Below are 23,460 nucleotides of genomic sequence, written 5' to 3' on the forward strand. Positions count from 1 at the left end.
CAGTCCCTGACACAGCTGGTCAATGGGCCTGGATCCCTGGTGGCTGGCTGAAGGGCCCACAGTGTTACAGAGCTGGTGTTGGCCTGCTGGTGAGTGAGCTGGGTCTTGCCATTACAGGCTGCAGAGATGCATTTTTCCAGGGGGTGGTATCCACCTGATGGTATGTGAGTTTGGTCCTGAGGCTAGAACAGACTTGCTGGTGGGCAGGTCTGGGGCCCAGAAGATTCTGGGACTGGTGCCTTTCCACTGGTGGGTGGAGCCATTCCCAGGATCTCTGGCTGCAGTGCCCTGAGGGTTCCAGGTCTAGTGCCTGAACACTGTTGTTGGGGTTGTGTCCTGTGCCTTCTGGTGGACAAGGCCATGTCCAGGGCTGGCTGTGGGCTCAGGGGTACTTAAGGCAGCCTATATTCTGGTAGATGGGCTCCCCAAAATGGCTGCCTCCAGTGTCTATTGCCCCAGGGTGAGCTCCAATTACCTCCAGCCTCTCTGGGAGATTCTCTAAGATCAGCGAGTACTTCTGACCCATGGTCCTTTCAAATTACTGTTTCTGCCCTGGGTCTTGGAGCATGTGATACTTTGTATGATGCCTTTATGAGTGGAGTTTCTGTTTCCCACAGACCTCTGGGTCTCCAAAAAATAAGACCCACTGGCCTTCAAAGCCAAACTTTCTGGGGGTTCATCTTCCCAGCACAGGATCCCCAGGCTAGGGAGGTTGATGTGGGGCTCAGACCACTTGCTCCTTGAGGAGAACCCCTGCAATTGTAATGATTCTCCAGTTTGTGGGTCAGCCATCTGGGGGTATGAGTCTTGACTATAACATGACTCCACTACTCTTATCCTCACTGTGGTTCCCTCTTTATGGCTTCAGTTGTAGAAGAGCTTTTCTGGTAGGCCCTGGTTGTGAATGAAAAATGTCACCTGCCATATCAGTAAACACACTGATGTTGCAGTCATCAAGCCCTCAACTGTTACAGCTCCCCCTGACTGTGCACTCTGAGGGTATTCAAATGGAGAAAAGCAGGATACTGGCCCTGGATAGTTAAGGTGCATATCAAAGGAATAATTTCAATGAGCCCAGACTCTTGAATCTTCTTATATATAGAAAAGCACTAAATTAAATAACTTGAGATATCTGGTTTTCTTTCATTAACAGTAAACTTTTGATGATCTAACTACCTGGTTTTTGTTGCAAAATTCATTTTATATGTATATATATATACACACACACACACACATATATGTATATATACACATATATATATATATATATAGCCTGGCTACTCCTTTACCTCTTTGGAGCAGTCCCTCAGAGCTATCTGAGAGGCTGCCTCTCGAAATTAAGTCCTCAGCAAATATGCCAAATAAACTATAATTCTCAGCCTCCAGGTTGTGCAGTTTTTTCAGCCAACATAGCCTTTTTCATTGATAGTTCTGTAAATGGTTATAATTTTCATGTGCCTGTGAGTGGAGGTGTGCTCAGGATCTTCCTACTGCACCATCTTGGAAATCCTCAATGCAACTACTTTTGTTTGAGCCTTTGGGACAGTGGATTTACTTTCTCTTACCCAGTATAAACTTGAGAAGATGTACTAACTGGACCTGTTCCTGTCCTTTTGTTACCAGTTGAGACCTGAGACTGAAGCCAGCACAACATATGGCAGAGCAAGAGATAGAGAACAAAATGAGCTCTGAAAACATTACCTAATTCCCTAGTACAAAAATGCTGGAGTTAATTCTCTCACTAGACATTTCAGTTATGTCAATCAATTTTCTCTTAATTAAGTGGCTTGTGTCAGATTTTTGTAACTGCAACCAGAAATGCCCTGACTTTACCCAACAGTGGGATATGGGTGTGGTGGAAAAGAGTACATCGAAATGACAAAGTAATTGGAAGTAAACCAGAAACTCACTTTGTTTAGCATATCATGTTAAACATGCCACAATTCTTCCTTAATAAGTGTAATAATAATTGAATGAGCTAGAAATACAGATGGTAATAGGAGGAAGGTGTTTGGAAAGAATTGGGGTACCATATCACACCAAACTTCCTTTCCTCAATAGTAAGTCCTCAGAGCAAGCTCTTTGAGGGACTCACAATGCATTCAACCATTCAACAAGTGTTAACTGTGTCTACTCTAAGCAGGTGTTGTGTTGTGTGATAGGAACTGCAGAATTCTCAATGTGTAACAACTCTGTCCAAACCCTTCCACTAGGAGACTTGACCAAACAGTAGCATAGTTTCTAGCAGTCTATGAGGGTGTCTTTCTAGGATGACCCCAACCGCCCATTAAACATAGCATTTGCAGCTAAAAATGGAGGGGGTTTTCTGCTGAAGTTGGAACTACCAAGTAAAGCGGGTCTATATCAGCATTTGAATGCAAGAAGTTAGTCTATATTTGCTGAGTCAAAGGAAAACTTAGCCAGGCCTGCTTGGATAGCACTTTCTAAATAAATAGGTGCTGAAGAATGGGGTTTAGGCTGACTATGCAAGCTGCCTCCTGAGATAATTTGCAGTAGGAGGCTAGTAGGAAGGAGGAAGGACTTTATGTCCCTAATTCTTAGCCACTTTCTTAGTCATTCTCTGAAAGCAGTCTGTAAAGGAAAATGTGATATTTAGCAAAGTAGGGATGAGATAATTATTTGGTGAGACAGGATTTTTTAAAATATGATTCTTTGTGAAAGTAAGAAATGAAGCAGGCCAAACTTTAATATTCACTGTCAGGTGCAACTGCATCCCCAAAAGCTGTACTTGGAGGCATCTGCAAGAACAGAACAAGTGTTGCTTTTCAGACCAAGCTTCTGTTTCAAATTTAAGGGACAGCTGCTTCTATTTGGAAAAAGATAAGAAGAACATAAATTTCAAAATATGTGCTACAAAAACTCCTTTAAGGATCAACGATTCCAGCATCAGTAGACACTATAATTTCTTTCTTCCCTATAGATTCCTATAACAATGGCCCAGTCGTTTCAAAAAAGCATACATAGAATACTTAGTATTTGTTAAGATAGAGTTAGGTACTGAGATGTAAAATATCTTTTACCTCAAGAAATGTACATTGTGTGGGACCAGGCATTCAATTATGTACATTACTAATTAAAAATGATAACCAGTGTAACAAAAGTATAAGAACACTAATATGAGAATACTTATCCAGAGGAGAGTGGGAAGAGATTGTGGGACTCACAGAGTTAAATTTGAAGAACAAGTACCTTATTAACAAGGAGGAGCAAGGAAAAGCATATGGATAGAGGAAGCTGCAGGAGAAAAGAGCTGGAAGAATGATAGGACATTGGTCATTTAAAAAACAGTTGTCTATACGCAAATCAATCAATGTGATACATCATATCAACAAATTGAAGGATAAAAACCATATGATCATCTCAATAGATGCAGAAAAAGCTTTTGACAAAGTTCAACATCCATTTATGATAAAAGCTCTCCAGAAAATGGGCATAGAAGGAAATTACCTCAACATAATAAAAGCCATATATGACAAACCAAAAGCCAACATCGTTCTCAATGGGGAAAAACTGAAAGAATTCCCTCTAAGAACAGGAACAAGACAAGGGTGTCCACTCTCACCATTATTATTCAACATAGTTTTGGAAGTGTTAGCCACAGCAATCAGAGAAGAAAAAGAACTAAAAGGATTACAAATTGGAAAAGAAGTAAAATTGTCACTCTTTGCAGATGACATGATATTATATATAGAAAACCCTAACGACTCTACCAGAAAAATGCTAACACTAATTGATGAGTTTAGTAAAGTAGCAGGATACAAAATTAATGCACAGAAATCCCTTGCATTCCTATACACTAACAACGGAAGAGCAGAAAGAGAAATTAAGGAAACTCTCCCATTCACCACTGCAACAAAAAGAATAAAATACCTAGGAATAAACCTGCCTAAGGAGGCAAAAGATCTGTATGCAGAAAACTTTAAGACATTGATGAAAGAAATCAAAGACAATACAAACAGATGGAGGGACATAGCATGTTCCTGGATTGGAAGAATCAACATCGTGAAAATGACTGTACTACCCAAAGCAATTTACAGATTCAATGCAATCCCGATCAAATTACCAATGGCATTTTTCACAGAACTAGAGCAAGAAATCTTATGATTTGTATGGAAACACAAAAGACCCCGAATAGCCAAAGCAATCTTGAGAAGGAAAAATGGAGTTGGTGGAATCAGGCTTCCTGACTTCCAACTATACTACAAGGCCATAGTGATCAAGACAGGATGGTACTGGCACAAAAATAGAAAGGAAGATCAATGGAACAGAATAGAGAACTCAGAAGTAAGCCCAAACACATATGGGTACCTTCTTTTTGACAAAGGAGGCACGAACATACAATGGGAAAAAGACAGCCTCTTCAATAAGTGGTGCTGGGAAAATTGGACAGCAACATGTAAAAGAATGAAATTAGAACACTTCCTAACACCATACACAAAAATAAACTCCAAATGGATTCAAGACCTACATGTAAGGCCAGACACTATAAAACTCCTAGAGGAAAACATAGGCAGAACACTCTATGACATCCATCAAAGGAAGATCCTTTTGGACCCACCTCCTAGAATCATGGAAGTAAAATCAAGAATAAACAAATGGGACCTCATGAAACTTAAAAGCTTTTGCACAGCCAAAGAAACCATAAACAAGACTAAAAGGCAACCCTCAGAATGGGAAAAAATAGTTGCCTGTGAAACAACAGACAAAGGATTAACCTCCAAAATATACAAGCAGCTCATGCAGCTTAATACCAAAAAAGCAAATAAGCCAATGCACAAATGGGCAGAAGACCTAAATAGACATTTCTCCAAAGAAGACATACAGATGGCCAACAAACACATGAAAAGATGCTCAACATCACTCATCATCAGAGAAATGCAAGTCAAAGCCACAATGAGGTATCACCTCACACCGATCAGAATGGCCATCATCACAAAATCTGGAAACAACAAATGTTGGAGAGGGTGTGGAGAGAAGGAAAATCTCTTGCACTGTTGGTGGGAATGTAAGTTGGTACAGCCACTATGGAAAACAATTTGGAGGTTCCTTAAAAAACTACAAATAGAACTACCATATGATCCAGTAATCCCACTACTGGGCATATACCCAAAGAAAACCATAATCCCAAAAGAAACTTGTACCGTAATGTTTATTGCAGCACTATTTACAATAGCCAGGCCATGGAAGCAACCTAAATGCCCATCAACAAATGAATGGATACAGAAGATGTGGCATATATATACAATGGAATATTCCTCAGCTATAAAAAGGGATGAGATGGAGCTATATGTCATGAGGTGGATAGACCTAGAGTCTGTCATACAGAATGAAGTAAGTCAGAAAGAGAAAGACAAATATTGTATGCTAACTCACATATACGGAATCTAAAAATGGTACTGATGAACTCAGTGACAAGAACAAGGACGCAGATGCGGAGAATGGACTGGAAAACTCGAGGTTTGGGAGGGGGCGGGGGGTGAAGGGGAAGCTGAGACGAAGTGAGAGAGTAGCACAGACATATATATACTACCAACTGTAAAATAGATAGCCAGTGGGAAGTTGTTGTATAACAAAGGGAGTCCAACTCGAGGATGGAAGATGCCTTAGAGGACTGGGACGGAGAGGGTGGGGGGGACTAGAGGGAGGGTGCGAGGGAGTCAAGGGAGGGAGGGAATACGGGGATATGTGTATAAAAACAGATGATTGAACTTGGTGTACCCCCCAAAAACAAAAACAAAAACAAAAACAAACAAAAACAAACAAAATAAACAGATGATTGAACTTGGTGTACCCCCCAAAAAATAATAAATAAATAAATAAAATTAAAAAAAAAAACAGTTGTCTGAGAGAAAGGCAAAGAAAAATAGAATGAAATTATTTTTTTCTATTCTATCACGGTAAAAGATTTAAAGATTTGTATTTAATTCTTTACTGTTCCTAAAAGGCAGGATAAAGAGGGAGTAAAGAGAAATTCATCTCCTGCAGTTGGAAAGCAATATAAAGAAACAGTTTATTCTATTTTTAGGAACATATTTCTGGATTCTGATTGAGCACCTGCACTTACATGTTCTGTGACCTTGGGCAAGGTATTCAACCAACCTGAAACTTGGTTTGCTCATGTGTAAAATGGGCATAAGAACATTACTCCCTTAACAGGGTATCTTGGTGTATTGAGTCAATACATGCAAAACCTTTGGAGTTTTTCCCTGGAAAATAGTGATTCTGTATAAGGTCTAGTCTTTATTTTTGTCAAAAAGCCTTATCCACTAGTTATGTGATAGATTATCCCTCCACATGTTGGTGGGTGGGAGTTGATATTATTACCAATTTATTTAGAGTCTAACCATGTTTTCGTATATGTAGGCACTGTGGGTGCATGTACCCAGATTGCAGAAGGTGCATGGCTGTGTACCTCTTTTTCTCAGAGGAAAGCAAGTGGCAAAATAGAAAAAGTCATCTGTTTTGATTTTTGAAGGGCCAAAAACCCTTGGAGAGTCCCAGGTGTGGACAGTCTGCCTTGAAAGTTACCTGAGGGGATTATTTTCCATAGATGATGAAGAGGCATCTGGAGCTCATAGAGGGGCTGGTATGGGGAACAGTCTATTATTTTCTTCTTGGCAGCTTGGCTGAAGAGGCAGAAATGCCCACAGACTGACTGGATTTTCAGAATCCTGGAAAGATTACTCCATCTTGGAATAGTTTTCTCTGAGTTGGGTGAGCCACTAGGGTTTTCCTCTGTCACAGCCCTCTGCGTGCTCCCTCTAATGTGGCACTTTATCATACTGCCCATTCATTTGTCTATCTTCCTAACAGAATAATTGTGTAATCAGCACCTGTTACCTCCTAGCAGATGACAAGTAATCAGTTTTTACAGATCAAATAAAATATGTGAATGCGAGTTAAGTCCTATCATTATATAGTATCTGTATTATAAATGTAACAATTTAGAAATTCAGAGTTTTGGTTTTAATCTTGAGTCTATAATAAAATGTTTTATCATCGTGGGCACCATCTCTTTATTTCCTAACAAATTAAATTTTTGAAAAAATGTGTTTACCTACATCATAGGCACTTCATGAGGATTTAAGAAGATAACATGAATAAAAGCAATTAAAAAGGAAAATTGTTGTCAGAGGAACATATTATTTTTGTGATGATAATATGTATTGATAGCGCTGAACAACAGTTGATACTTACTGAACATCAAATGATGGGCAACAAAAGGTTACTACACGGAGTTCAGCTTTTGAGTCCTTAAAGCTGAAACAATAATCAGAATCTTGACCATATGGAATAAGAGGGTAAGACATGATGGAAGATCACCCTCAATACCACTGGGTAAAATCAATGGAGTGTTCAGGAGATCTGGCTGCTAGCTTGATTTGGCAAAACTACCTAACAACCTGGCATTGGATAAATAGACATGAAAGGAAAAGTGAGCACAGTACAGAAAACCTACCCATTTCCACCCAGGTTACCCAACTCTTAATTAAAATTCCATTCTGCTGATTTGCCTCCCCAACACCTCTAAATACTAGAATACATTTATTACCTACAAATAAGGAAATGCTCTTCTATCAACCCCCATACAATCTTCTAAATCAGGAAACCAACATGAAAACGTTACTGCCATCCAACTATGTCTCTTTTTTCTTTCTGGTCAAGGTTCTCATTTAGAAACACCCATTAATTTAATTATTATGTTAATATAGACCTCTCCAAACTGCAATAGTTTGTGAACCTTTAGTGTCAGACACATGGCATTCTTTCTTGGAAGAAATTCTGAGAGAGAGAGAGAGAGAGAGAGAGAGAGAGAGATACTGTGTTCTTCTTAGTGCTTCATACAAGGAGCATTGAATATCCATACATTGCACACACCACTAATAATGTTAACCATAAGTGCTTCATCCTGTTCTTGTCTGTCCCACTATAAATTCACATCTTTTTCCTTTGCAAATGACAAGTATTTTCCTAGCATACACCAATGTCCTGTTCTTCATTAAACTGCTGCCCATAAGATTTAGCTTTGTTGTCAACTACTTCCTGAAACAACTAGCACTATAATGATTGTCAAACTGTGATTTTCAATTTTCATCCCCCCCCCCTTTTTTTTCATTTATTATGGGCATTCTACTGCAAAGTAGAGCTTTCCATTTCCCCCCTACTTATAAATTTATTCACAGTTTAATTCAGTATGAACTCATGGATTTCTATTTTATTCAGAGTTTTGAATCTGTTGCTATTATTGTCATTTATTTTGATACTCTAATTGTCCATATTTTGTCAGAAGAGAGTCCCTTCAATGTGGCTCTTGTGTCTTCTTGACATGTTTCTGACATTCATTAAGCATCTGCCACAATAAGATGTTCTCAGCTCTTCTTATTCCTTCCTTCTCATAGTCCTAGAACACTGCATTTCTCTAAAGGGCATTGACGGTATTTAGAAACCAAGATCTGGGTACTGGTTATATTAATTTCCAGTGGGATGTCATTACTTTTAGGCCTTTTAGAATACAAGCTATTATATATATATATAATTTAATATTGGGGTAATTTCTATACCCTTTAAATATTTTGAAGTGCTTTCTCCAATGAGAAGATGAGAAACCTGGCTTTCATTATCTTCAGTGTATTTCTTTACTTGTTTGCTCAATATCATCAATGTCCCAACTGTGCTTCATTTCCTCCACCTCTGCCATCTGCTACATATGCGTTCAACCCCTGAAAATGCTGTGTTCTAGGCTGCCGACATGCTTTCTGTAGATTGCCTTGCTATAGAGTGTTTTGTAATCAAGTGCTAGTGAGTTCATAGCCCAAATGCTTTTGTCTGGTATTTTATACCCTATGCAGCACCTCATATCCTCAGATACTGGCAGACCAGTATCATTGTGCCTCAGAAGTCTCCTCTCCCCATTCTCACCACTGTTCAGCAAGCTCTTGGGTACCCCTCAACAACTGTGATCTCTGAAGAGAAGGGAAAAGAAAGTGAGAAGAGCAAGGACAATGGGGATGGAAAATTATTATTTTACATTTCACATGCCCTTTCCTTGTATGAGGCTATCAGTGATTGCTTTTTCTGCTGTCAATATGCTTATCTCTAAGGATCACTCTCCCATATCTATGTTCTTGACATTTATATCAAACTTGTCTAGTAAAGATACTGTCTCTGTGCATCGTCTTCCTCATCTGTGTTACGGGATTATTACACTGCATTGCTGATAAAGTTGTTGTGAGGTTAAATGAGTTACTAAAGAAAAAGTGCTTGGAATAGTGTTCATTTAAGAGTGAGCACTGAATAAATACTAATAAACATTAATGGTTATTTTACTCCTGTGTGGGCTGAGTGTTGACACCAGAAGCTCTGTTTTCAGGCACAGCAGTGAACCTTCAGGCTGGTGAAATTCAGATTTTTCTGATCTGTTAGCACTTGGAAGATCTGACCACAGAAGCAGATTAGTGCTTTTGAAAACTTTGTTCATAAAGAGACAGGCTATAAGTCAGGGACACTTTTTATTGTGGCCAAAATAAGACGAGGGTAAGAGGTCATGGGAATCACAGATGATACCTTCTTTACAAATAAAGTGTGAACATTTTCACTCTTTAAAAATAAAGTGTGAACATTTGCCCACACAATGGGCAAAAATGGATGGGAAAAATGACTGTAGAAACATAATACTTTAAAATCACACCCTTCATGCTGTTTTATTTCCTTTCGCAGACTTTGAGTTTCTTTGCTCTGTGTTACCTGTCTTTAAATGTGTTTTATATATGTCAGCTTGAATTCTCTTTTCCACACTGTATCTCTCCATCACCTAGAAATGGCAAGGCTATATATACAGACTTGCTTAGGAGAATACACTAACTCCAAATTCTTTTCCCATTTTCTGAGTTTGTCTCTATTTATAGCAAATATCCCATTGTTGCATCAATGTTGTCAAGTCATTAGCTGAAGTGGCAAACAATCTGATTCAAGTGTTAAGATATATAGCACAAAATGATATTAAATTGTGGCAGTTGTAACCAAGCTCATCCTAAGGAGCAGATGGAATTGACCATTTACCACCCTATCAAGAACTTGATGTTTTATTTACCATTTTTCCAGTGTTTATCATTCACACTACAGAAAACCAGAGAAAACATTTTTTATAGAACCTACATTACTTTCTTTATTAGTATGTCCCTGGCTGTCACCTTATTGCAACAGGATCAGTCTTCCTTCTAAGACAGCTGACAGAGCCTGAGTGCTCTTAAGTAACATTGACTAACTTCCCCAGAGTCCTTGACCAGGCCATCCATCTCATAAAATATGTTTTTAACAGTTTCAAAACAAGCAAATCTAGCATATGGCAGTTAATGTGGATCTTCACAAGTCTCTACTTTGAAAAGACAAATGATCCTCTAGCTGTTTCAAACCTTAGCTTGCAATTGAGAGGAATAATTTATTATCCGAACAAAAAATCTTTTAATTCATCAAAACTTAACATTAAAGTCAGAATTAAGTTATGCTACCAAGACCATCTGTTGCCAGGCACGCACACATTTTCTTCTTCTACTGACGCCAACGTTGTCCTATGTAATTTTAAAAGCTAGTTTTTTTTTATGTTAATTAAACTCAGTTCACTGAATATATCTTAATGATTTAAGTGCTGGCTGGAGTAAAAAGTTATCACACATTTCTATAAAAGAGAAAGACAGTAGAATACAGCAAATAAATGAAGAATAGAGAAGAAAATTGTTGCCAATTTGTCAGGCAAAGAATGACAGAGAAGTGAAAGATTGCATTATTAGCAATGACAAAATCCATTTAATCTGTCATGAAATTATGATCCAACAGCAAACAATCTTTTGTCTTCTAGATTTCTTAACAAACTGGAATTTAGTTCTTTAGCAATTTTAGACACAGAGGATGCAAACAAGTCTGGGAAAGAAATAAAATCTGAAACATTTACAAGTGGACAAAAATAGAAGTCCCCAAACGTGTCAATTAGCATGTCCCTTATGCAATGCTCAAAATTTATTTACAATGTTATTTGAACACGATTATAACTATTTGCCACTAAGTTTACATTTGCAAGACTACAATAGATAAAATGCAGAAAATTGGCGGAATTAAAACAAGTTATCAGAAGACAGAGCATAGAGTAGCATAAAATTATAACAAGAAAGGAGATAATGTTAAATTAATAGTCAAAAGGGATTTTAAAAATCTGTGTATAGCTATTTCTTGCAGTGAGGTATAGCCTATATATTTCAGGAGATCTGAAAACATTATTATAGTGCAATTGAAGGTATTGCAATAAATACTGACTCTGGAATAATTTTAAATTATGCCTAATTACCATAACTTAAGAAAGTAATTATGCACTGCATTTAATGCTATAAAAATTAAATTAAAAATAATTTACATACATCCAAGACACTTGTTTAATAGAACAACATAGTTGTTCCCCCAGCAAGCAAGGCTTAAAAGGCAACCCTTTATTTTTCTGGTTTAAAGTTAATTTGGCCTAAATAAGAACTTTAAAGAATACTCATGGTAGACTATGGGCTTTATAGAGTAAATTTATATTAGACTACTTGTTAAGCTAACTTTGAAGATAATTTTAAGGAAAGGACAGAACTAGGCTTTCTATAAGTCCTGTATGTAAATTGTGAAGCCAGTATTCATGTGGAAATATAAAGACCTAGGAGATAAATTTTTAGAAGTGTTTGTTAAATACTTTTCATTATAACCCTGAAGTTTCAGCACTTAGTTCAATCAAACTTTAGTTTGAAAGAAGAAAATTTTTTAAAAATTTCACCTCCCTGCATACTTATTTTCTGGTCCAATGTTGAACTCTTTCAAAATAATCGACATTTCTGTAGGTTGATTCCTTTCAGAAGAAAACTTCACCTTCACTTTCAGTTGTGTGCTCTGATTCTTTGGTACAAAAAAAAAAAAAAAAAAATCCCAGAATATGCAAAGAAGGGCACAAGTTTGGATTCCTTCATATTCATGCTAATGTTATATTTAAGGATGGGCTAATTTACAAGTTTGCTAAAAAATTCCAAAATAATGAGATTTTTGGACTATGTGATACTGCCCACTCATCAACTGGTGAATAGCAGGGTCTTTTTTTTTTTAAAATCAAACTGTCATTATTTGAACAAAGTAAGTATTTATTTATAGATCTATTTTGTAAAGTGGGTCCTATATTCTATCTTCTTAAATGGTGTTGCCTTCTAAATTTGTATTCTGTTAAGTATATTTCCCTTTACTCTTTTTTTTCTTTTTTTTTAGAACTTTTATTGAGATACAGTTAACATACAATGAACTGTGTATATTTAGAGTGTACAATTTGGTATCCCAATCCCCCAATTCATTCACCCCCATCCCCGCTTTCCCCACTTGGTGTCCATATGTTTGTTCTCTACATCTGTGTCTCTATCTCTGCCTTGCAAACCAGTTGATTTGTACCATTTTTCTATAGTCCTCATATATGTGTTAATATACAATATTTGTTTTTCTCTTTCTGACTCACTTCACTCTGTATGACAGTCTCTAGGTCCATCCATGTCTCTACAAATGTCCCAGTTTCATTGCTTTTTATAGCTGAGTAACATTCCATTATATATATGTACCAAATATTTTTTATCCATTCACCTGTTGATGGACATTTAGGTTGCTTCCATGTCCTGGCTATGGTAAATAGTGCTGCAATGAACACTGGAGTGCAATGTGTCTTTTTGAATTATGGTGTTCTCTGGGTATATGCCCAGCAGTGGGTTTGCTGGGTCATATGGTAGCTCTATTTTTAGTTTTTCAAGGAACCTCCATACTGTTCTCCATAGTAGCTGTATCAATTTGCATTCCCACAAACAGTACAAGAGTGTTCCCTTTTCTCCACACCCTCTCTGGCATTTACTGTTTGTAGGTTTTCTGGTGATGCGTATTCTAACCGGTGTGAGGTGATACCTCACTGTAGTTTTGATTTGCATCCCTCTAATGATTAGTAATGTTGAGCATCTTTTCATGTGCCTCTTGGCCATCTGTATATCTTCTTTGGAGGAATGCCTATTTAGGTCGTCTGCCCATTTTTTTGATTGGGTTGCTTGTTTTTGTGATATTGAGGTGCATGAACTGTTTATATATTTTGGAGATTAATCCTTTGTTGATTCATTTGCAAATATTTTCTCCCATTCTGAGGGTTGTCTTTTCATCTTAATAGCAGGGTCTTAAGTGTGTAAAAGTGGCCTGAGAATGTCCATTTGAGGAAAATAGCCATCAGGGGTAAAATGTTTCACACACAGTAGAAATTCAGGGGATTAAGGGGCTCCATGGAGAAAGAAGAATACAGTAGCTAATTCTGTGAGCAGTAAAGAGGAATGAAGGGGTGCTGAAGGCAGCCTTCCTTGCATAGTCATACTGAAGCCAATCTGGGATGGTTAATGCACGCTCTGAAGCGTGCGTGTGTGTGTGCGTGTGTGTCTGTGTGTGTGTGCTGAGTGATGCAGAACACTAGCAGAGGATGCCACAGAGGATCCAAAGACTGAGTGTCTCACAGGCTATGTCTGTTTCTTTGTGAGAATTTTCTGAGAGAGAGAGAAACACAGAGAAAGGCCTTAAAAATAATCTAAACTCTTAAAGCTTGAAAGTGTCTTTACATATATTCATACTACTGATCTTATTTAATACACAGGAAATAAAGGCCCACAAAGATCATGTTACTGAGTCCAATGACATAAAGTGATTATCTCAGAACCATAATGAGAAACTTAAAATTTGTCATGCACTGTTTTGTTTTATTTTGATTTCCCTATCCCAATGTGCTATACCAGATACATGACTGCATAACCTTTGTGATTTATATGGATAGCTGAGAAATAAACATGAATGAGAAGAGAGAAATATTGATAGGGTGTGGGATCTTATAACTCTCTAATGAACTATTTTTTTAAGTTTTGTATTTGGGATTGATTTAAAATTACCAAGCTTCCCGCCACCTCCCACCCTCCCCTCCCTTTTTCCTTCCTTCCTCTTACTTTTCTTCCTCTCCTCTACCATCCTTCTCTCTTTTTTCTCTTCTCACTGCCTCACATCCCTGTCATTCTCACATTTTTTCTATATGTATCTTTCTTTAATGCTTTGTTTTCTTTTGTTTTCTAATTTAGCTTTCCTTTCCATTGAAATATTGTGGTTGTTCTCCAATAATCTATTGATGAGTATGACATAGCTAACATTCTATTTACTCAGATCTGCCTTTCATTCAGTAGCATTTGGTTAAAGAGAAAAATATTTATTTGAGACAATACTATGAAAAGATTACATGGCTTTATAATTATGAAATTGAATGAAAATAATGTCTGTTAATATAAAAGCAATAATCTCACTCACTTTTGGAATACTAATGGAATAGTTTAACTATCACATAAGATTCTATGGAAAATATCATATTTTGTACTAATAAGACAAATGAACTCTTTTCATGCTTTATGCTTCATGTTTATTTTTTATCATCTATGTTTTAAAAAGTTCTCATTAACGAAATAGCTATTTTCTTTTGTTTGGTGAGCCCAAGATTCAACAAATATAGAGCCTCTTGACATTTCTCTTTTTGAATTTATTTTTTTATTGAAGTATCATGTTTCAGGTGTACAACAAAGTGATTCAGCCATAAATAAAAAAGTGTATATATACTTTTATATATATGTGTGTGTGTGTTTTTCTTTTTCAGATTCTTTTCCCATATAGGCTATTACAAAATATTGAGTTTATTTCCCTGTGCTATACAGTAGGCCCTTGTTGCTTATATATTTTATACATATTAGTGGGTATATGTTGTTACCAAATTCCTGATTTATCCCTCCCCTGCCACCTTTCCCCTTTGGTAACCATAAGTTTGTTTTCTATGCCTGTGAGTCTGTTTTGTTTTGTAAATAAGTTCATTTGTATCATTTTATAAGATTCCTTGTGTAAGTGATAACATATGATATTTATCTTTCTCTGATTTACCTCACTTAGTATGAAATCTCTAGGTCCATCTATGTTGCTGCAAATGCCATTATTTCATTCTTTTTATGGCTAATATTCCATTGTATATATATACCACATCTTCTTTATCCATCCAGTTGTTGATGGGTATTTAGGTTGTTTCTATCTGTTAGCTACTGTAAATAGTGCTGCTATGAACATTGGTGTGCATTTATCTTTTCGAATTACAGTTTTCTCCAGATATATGCCCAGGAGTGGGATTGTAGGATATGGTAGCTCTATTTTTAGTTTTTTAAGGAATCTCCATACTGTTCTCCATAGTGGCTGCACCAATTTACATTCCCATCAACAATGTAGGAGGGTTCCCTTTTCTGCACACCATCTCCAGCATTTATTATTTGTAGATTTTTTGATGATGGCCATTCTGACTGGAGTGAGGTGACACCTTACTGTAGTTTTGATTTGCATTTCTCTAATTATTTGTGATGTTGAACATTTTTTCATGTGCCTTTCAGCCCATCTGTCTTCTTTGAAGAAATGTCTATTTATATTTTCTGCCCATTTTTTAATTGAATTATTTTCTTGATATTGAACTGTATGAGCTGTTTGTATATTTTGGAGATTAATCCCTTGCCAGTTGCATAATTTGCAAATATTTTTCTCCCATTCTAGAGTTTGTCTTTTCATTTTGTTTATGGTTTCTTTTGCAGTGCAAAATCCTTTAAGTTTAATTAGGTCCTATTTGTTTATTTTTGTTTTTATTACTCTAGGAGGTGGATCCAAAAAGATTGCTGAGATTTATGTCGAAGAGTGTTCTGCCTATGTTTTCCTCTACGAGTTTTATAGTATCCAGTCTTGCATTTAGGTGTTTAATCCATTTTGAGTTTATTTCTATGTATGCTGTTAGAAAATGTTCTAACTTCACCCTTTTACATGTAGCTGTGCAGTTTTTCCAGCACCACTTATTGAAGGGCCTGTCTCTTCTCCATTGTTTATTCTTGCATTCTTTGTTGTAGATTTATTGACCAGATGCATGGGTTTATTTCTGGGCTTTCTATGCTGTTCCATTGCTCTATACTTCTGCTTTTGTGTCAGTATCATGCTGTTTTGATTACTGTAGCTTTGTAGTATAATCTGAAGTTACAGAGCCTGATTCTTTCAGCTCCATTTTTCTTTCTCAAGATTGCTTTGGCTATTCGTGGTCTCATGTGTTTCCATACAAAATTAAAAAAAAATTTGTTCTAGGTCTGTGAAAAAATGCCATTGGTAATTTGATAGAGATTGAATTGAATCTGTAGATTACCTTGGGTAGTGCAGTCATTTTGACAATATTGCTTCTTTCAGTCCAAGAACATGGTATATCTTTCCATCTGTTGGTGTCATTTCCAATTTCTTTCACAGTATTGGCCTTTTGCCTTCTTAGGTAGGTTTATTTCTAGGTATTTTACTCTTTTTGATGCAATGGTAAATGGGATAGTTTCCTTAATTTCTCTTTATGATCTTTTGTGTTAGTGTATAAAAATGCAAGAGGTTTCTGTGTATTAATTTTGTATCCTGCAACTTTACCCAATTCATTGATGAACTCTAGTAGTTTTCTGGTGTTATCTTTAGGATTTTCCTTCTTTTCTTTCTTCCTCCCTCCCTCTCTCTCTTTCTCCCTTCCTACCTCCTTTCCTTCCTTCTTTCCTTCCTTCCTTCCTTTTTTATTGGAGTATAATTGCTTTACAATATTGTGCTTGTTTCTGCTATACAACAAAATAACTCAGCTATATGTATACATATATCCCCATATCTCCTCCCTCTTTAGCCTCCCTCCCACTCTACCTATCCCATCTCTCTATATTGTCACAAAGGACCAAGCTTATCTCCCTGTGTATGCAGCAGTTTCCCACTAGCTATCTATTTTACCTTTGGTAGTGTATATATGTCTATGCTACTTTCTCACTAAGTCCCAGTTTCCCCTCACCCCCCAGTATCCTTTAGTTCATTCTCTACATCTGCATCTTTATTCCTGCTCAGCCACTCTGTTCATCAGTACCATTTTTCTAGATTCCATATATGCGTTAGCATATGGCATTTGTTTTTCTCTTTCTGACTTATTTTACCCTGTATGATAGTCTCTAGGTCCATTCACCTCACAACAAATAACTCAATTTCATTCCTTTTTTATGACTGAGTAGCACTGCATTGTATATATGTACCATATCTTCTTAATCCATTCATCTGTTGATGGGTATTTAGGTTGCTTTCATGTCCTGGCTGTTGTAAATAGTGCTGCTATGAACATTGTGGTACGTGTATCTTTTTGGATTAAGCTTTTCTCTGGGTATATGCCCAGTAGTGGTATTGCTGGGTCATATGGTAGTTCTATTTTTAGTTTTTAAAGGAATCTGCATGCTGTTTTCCATAGTGGCTGTATCAATTTACATTCCCAGAAACAGTGCAGGAGGATTCCTTTTTCTCCATAATCCCTGCAACATTTATTGTTCCTAGATTTTTTGATGATAGTGATTCTGACCAGTATGAGGTGATACCTCATTGTGGTTTTGATTTGCATTTCTCTAATGACTAGTGATGTTGAGCATCTTTTCATGTGTTTGTTGGCCATCTGTATGTCTTCTTTGGAGAAATGTTTATTTGGGTCATCCACCCATTTTTGCATTGGGTTGTTTGTTTTTTTGATACTGAGCTGCATAAGCTGCTTGTATATTTTGGAGATTAATCCTTTTTCAGTTACTTCATTTACAAATATTTTCTCCCATTCTGAGGGCGGTCTTTTTGTCTTGTTTGTGGTTTCCTTTGCTGTGCAAAAACTTTTAATTTTCATTAGGTCCCATTTATTTATTTTTGTTTTTATTTCCATTAATCTAGGAGGTAGGTCAAAAAGTATCTTGGTGTCATTTATGTCGTAGAGTATTCTTATTCTGCCTGTGTTTTCCTCTAAGAGATTTATAGTGTCTGGCCTCACATTTAGATCTTTAATGCATTTTGAGTTTGTATTTTTGTATGGTGTTAGGAAGTTTTGTAATTTCATTCTTTGACATGTAGCTGTCCAATTTTCCCAGCACCACTTATTGAAAAGTCTGCCTTTTCTCCATTGTATATTGTTGCCTCCTTTGTCAAAGATAAGGTGCCCATATGTGTGTGGATTTATCTCAGGGCTCTCTATTATGTTCCATTGATCTATAGTCCATGTGTACCTGAGAAGAAAGTGTATTCTGTAGTTTTTGGATGAAATGTCATATAAATATCAATTAAGTCAAGATGGTCTAATGTCTCATTTAGAGCTTGTGTTTTTTATTTATTTTCAGTTTGGATATTCTGTCCATTAGTGAGAGTGGGATGTTAAAATCTCCTACTATTATTGTGTTACTGTCGATTTCCACTTTTATGGCTTAGTATTTGCCTTATGTATTAAGGTGCTCCTATGTTGGGTGCATAGATATTTACAATTGTTTTATCTTCTTGTTCCATTGATCCCTTGATCATTATATACTGTTCTTGTCTCTTGTAATAGTCTTTATTTTAAGGTCTCATTTGTCTGATGTGTGTATTGCTGCTCCAGCTTTCTTTTGACTTTCATTTTCATGGAAGATCTTTTTCCATCCCCTTAATTTCAGTCTGTGTGTGTCCTTAGGTCTGAAGTGGGTTTCTTGTAGGCAGCATATATAAGGGTCTTGTTTTTGTATCCATTCATTCAGTCTGTGTCTTTTGGTTGGAGTGTTTAATCCATTCACATTTAATGTAATTATTGACATGTATGTTCCTTTTACCATTTTCTTAATTGTTTTGGTTGTGATTTTGTATGTCTTTTTCTTGTCTTGTGTTACTGCCTAGAGAAGTTCCTTTAGCAGTTGTTGTAAGGCTTTTTTAGTGGTGCTGAATTCTCTTAACTTTTGTTTCTGTGTAAAGCTTTTGATTTCTCCATCAAATCTGAATGAGATTCTTGCTGGGTAGAGTATCCTTGGCTGTAGGTTTTTATCTTTCAATACTTTAATTATCTTCTGCCATTCCATTCTGGGCTGCAGAGTTTCTGCAGAAAGATCAGCTGTTATCCTTATGGGTTTTCCCTTATATGTTATTTGTTGCTTTTCTCCTGCTGCTTTTAATATTTTTTCTTTGTGTTTAATTTTCATTTATTATTCCTTTGTGTATTTGTTCCCACAGTCCCCAGTTGTTCCCTATGTCTACAGCCTCTATTTTAGAAACACTCCTCTAATTCAGTGATCCACAGTTGCAGGTTCTTTTAATCCTATTGCAGGCATTAAATGTACTCCTCCTGTGGCTGTTTCTCTTTCTCTTCTTTGGTTCTGCAGACCACTGGGATCAGTTTTGGTTTTGGTCCCTACGTTGCATATGGGTTTCTTTCAGGAGCTGGTTCCTCATCCAGTCAAGAGGGGATGAGAGAGGATGTTTGAGTCTCAGTTGAAACTTCAGGTCAGAGGTAGGGCAGTATATGGTAGTCATACTGAGATCTGTGGTATGGCATGGAGAAAAAGGAGGTAGGAGGAGAACAAAGGAAAATAGGAAGAAAATAGGGGAGAAAGGGAGAGGGCAGACAGTTTCCCAAGATTGGTTGTAAAATCAGCTCTAATCAGTCAAAATCACACAAGGATATGTGCACACTTGCACTTGCAGGAAGAGAAGAGGAAAAGAAATCAATGAGAATAGAAAATTAGAGAGCAAAGAAAAGAAAGAAGAAAGTACTCATACCAATACAAGGAAATTTACATACACATATCTATACATTAAAGGTTTAACTGACACATGCCTAAAATCAGAAATAAGATAAACATACCCCAAAGTCCTCCAATATTTCTAGGTATAGGTGTGTCCCTGCTGTGGAGAGGACTGTAGAGAGCTCAGACTGTGATCTGGTATTAGTCTTGTGTGTATGTGTCCCCACAGTCCTGTTGTCCCCTATGGCTGCAGTCTCTATTGTAGAAACACTCATTTAATCAGATGATCCACAGATGCAGGTTCTTTCAAGTCTATTGTGGGCAAAATCTCCAGGATTGCTTGCAGCCGCAGAGTTCAGTGAGCCTGAGATTTTGGTGGACTTCCCCTGCTGCTGGTATTGTGTGGCCAATAACTTGCCCTACCCAGAGGACTCTTGGTGGCTGTGTGTGTATGGGCCATGGGCCAGCGGCATGGCAGTGGCAGGAGCAGAGTGGGGGAGTGGGGTGGAAGGCAGGTGAGCAGGTGTTTGGTGGGACCCAGCTGCGCGTGAAGTGGGTGAGGCACGGGGTCAGCCAGTTTTCCATCCAGCAGTCCCTGGGCCGGTGTTGCGGTGGCAGGGGCAGGGGAACAGGGTCAGTGGGCAGGTGGGCAGGAGTTCAGTGGGACCCAGCAGCACTGAGCTGTGGATTTTTAGAGCCAGCAGCCACAAATCACCCTGCTTTGCCACCGCCTGTGGGTTCATGGAGAGGGACTTTCCTCCAAAGTGCTGTGAGACAAAAGTCCCCTGCCTCTCTGTCTGTCCCAGGTTTTTCCCCAAATTTCCTCTTTCTGGTGCATCAGCCCACCAGGCTTTTCTCATGCAGCCAGCCAATGCTCTCTCTCTGGGGACTGTTCTCTGAAGCCCTAGCCTTGGTGCCCAGTCCCTGTCTCCTCTGCGGATGAGCAGCTTAGCTTCTCTGGCTGGGGAGTGCTGCCTGACTCCTCTGTGCAGGGATCTCTCCACTCTGCCCTTGGCCGACCTGCTGTTGCTCTCTCTTCTGGGTGCTCCATGGCTCCCCCTGTCCTTCCTTGCCAGCATGGTGCCTCCCCCATGTGTGGGAGTCTTCCCCCCTCACAGCTCCCTCCCAGAGGTGCTGGTCTCCTCAGAATTCTTTGTCTCTTTTTTTCCCCTTCTTTCCTTTGTGCTACCCAATTATGTGGAATTTCTCTTGCCTTTTTGACAGTCTGAGGTCTCCTGCTGGCATTCGGGAGGTGTTCTCCAGGAGCCACTCCTCATGTGGCTGTGTTTTACAAGTATTTGTGTGGAGGAGGGTGATTGCCACATCCTATTCCTTGCCATCTTTCTCTGGTCCTCCTTCTTTGTTGCTTTTAATATTTTCTCTTTTTCTTCAGTTTTTGTGAATTTTATCACTATGTTTCTCAACATGTTCCTCCTTAGGTCAATCCTTCCTGGGAGTCTTTTTGCTTTCTGGATTTTGGTGACTGTTTCTTTTCCCATGTTAGAAAAGTGTTCAGCTATTATCTCTTCAAATATTTTCTCAGGCACTTTCTCTCTCTCTTCTCCTTTGGAACCCCTATAATGTGAATGTCGATGTGTTTAATGTTGCCCCAGAGGTCTCTTAAACTGTTCCCATTTCTTTTCATTCTTTTTCTTCTGTTCCATGGCAGTGATTTCCATCATCCTCTCTTTAAGCTTAATTAGCCATTCTTCTCTCTCATTTATTCTGCTATTGATTCCTTCTAGTGTATTTTTTTCCCTTCAGTTACTGTGTTCTTCAACTCTGGTTGGTTTTTCCTTATATTTTCTAATTCTTTGTTAATAATTTCTTGTAACTTCTTGTACTATGCATTTATTCTTTTTTCCAAGATCTTGGATCATCTTTATGATCATTATTTTGAACTTTCTCTTGGAAATTTGCCTATCTCCACTTCATTCAGTTGTTCTCTTGGGGTTTTATCTTTTCCCTTCATTAGGAACATATTTCTCTGCCACCTCATTTTGTCTAAATTTTGGTGTTTGTGGACTCATTTCTGCAGGCTGCCAGTATTTTTCCTTCTGGTTTCTGCTTCCTGGTAGGTAAGGCTGATCTAGAGGCTTGTGCAGGCTTCCTGCTATGAGGAACTGGTGCCTGCCTACTGGTGGCTGGAGTTGTGTCCCTTCTCTCTGGTGGGTAGGGCCCTGTCAAGTGGTGTGTCTAGAGGCAGCTGTGGGCCCAGTAAGTCTTTAGGCAGTCTGTCTGCTGATGAGTGGGTCTGTGTACCTTCCCTCTTGGTTGTTAGGCCTAAAGCATACCAGCACTGGAGCCTACAAACTCTTGAGTGTTGATGACCCACACAAGACGTCTGCCTCCTCAAGATTTCATGTAGCTGAGCACTTCTTGAAATATGCATCACTGGTGTCCATGTCCCTAAAGAGAGCCTCAGCCACACCCCATTTCCCCAGAAGATCCTGCAAGACTAGGAGCTAGGTACAGTCCAGGCTCCTATGAAGTCACTGTCTTTTCTCTGGGTCCTGGTATGTGTGAGACCTTGTGTCCACCCTCCAAAAGTGGAGCCTCTGCTTCCACCAGTCCTGTGGAGTCCTTGGCCTTCAAAGTCAAGTGCTTTTAGGGCTTCTCCCCTAGTGCCAGATCCTCAGGCTGGGAAGCCTAATATGGGGTTCAGAACTCTCACTTCTGTGGGAGAAATTCTGTGATATAATTATTCTCTAGTTTGTGGATTGCTTACCCAGGGAGTATGGGATTTGTTTATATTGTGTGTGTACCCTTACTGTCTTGTGATTTCTTCTTTATATCCTTGGATGTAGAGTGTCTTTTTTGGGAGGTTCTAGTCTTTTTTATCAATGGCTGTTCAGCAGTTAGTTGTGTTTTTGGTATGCTCATGGGTGGAAATGATTCCAAGGTCCTTCTACTTTGCCATCTTGGTTTTCACTCCTCTGACATTTCTTAATAGAGATATTTCAGCATTTCCTTTGGAACTCTGAAAAGAAGGGAAATATTGTTAGTTATTGGGAATTTCCAGTGTTCCACTTTTGTTGCTATAGAAACTATTAAAGCAAATAGTTTGTTCTTTGTTATATTAGTTTGGCAATTAGAAGCCATATATTTAGTGTCTCACTAAATCCACTACAAATGAAAAATCTTATTTCTGAGGGACACAAATAGAAATTCTAGCTCTAGATTTTCTTCCATGTCAACTGCATCCCCAATTATAACAGCTTCAAGAAGGCAGTCAAAATGTTCATTTTAGTGTTCTGTTTTTAATATGTATTGAATTAAATGCATTTATTTTTAGCAGAAATATTGAATTTTGTCCATATTATTTACTAGCTGCATGATATTAGGCAAGTTCTTTAAGCCTCATTTTCCTCACTCATATTTAAGCATAAAGCAATACTTGTCTCATATCCCAAATAAGAGCTATTTATTGAGATAAAACTAATACAGAGTGTTTTGTTCAGTGCTTTCATCAGACAAATACTTTTAAAATGATGGTTAGAATAATAATATTGATTATAATAATATTAATTATAATGCAAACTTCTAAATTCTCTGTTTTCTTCTAACAAAATATTTATGTCTTATTATAATGCAAAGAGTAAAGGAGGGTGTTTTAATTGCTGTATATCAATGTTAAAGTACTCTTTTTGTTGCCTTAACACTGTAATGCATTTAGACACATAGAGGTGAAAGGAAACTTAGAGATTAACTGCTTCAGGCAGCTAGCATTTTCCTTTGTCCTTTTGCTAAGCCCCCTTCTCTTTCTCCATTTTCCCTCTTAGAATACTGA

The sequence above is a fragment of the Hippopotamus amphibius genome, chromosome 11 (genome assembly GCF_030028045.1).
Source record: "Hippopotamus amphibius kiboko isolate mHipAmp2 chromosome 11, mHipAmp2.hap2, whole genome shotgun sequence".
In the NCBI taxonomy this organism is placed as follows: Eukaryota; Metazoa; Chordata; class Mammalia; order Artiodactyla; family Hippopotamidae; genus Hippopotamus; species Hippopotamus amphibius.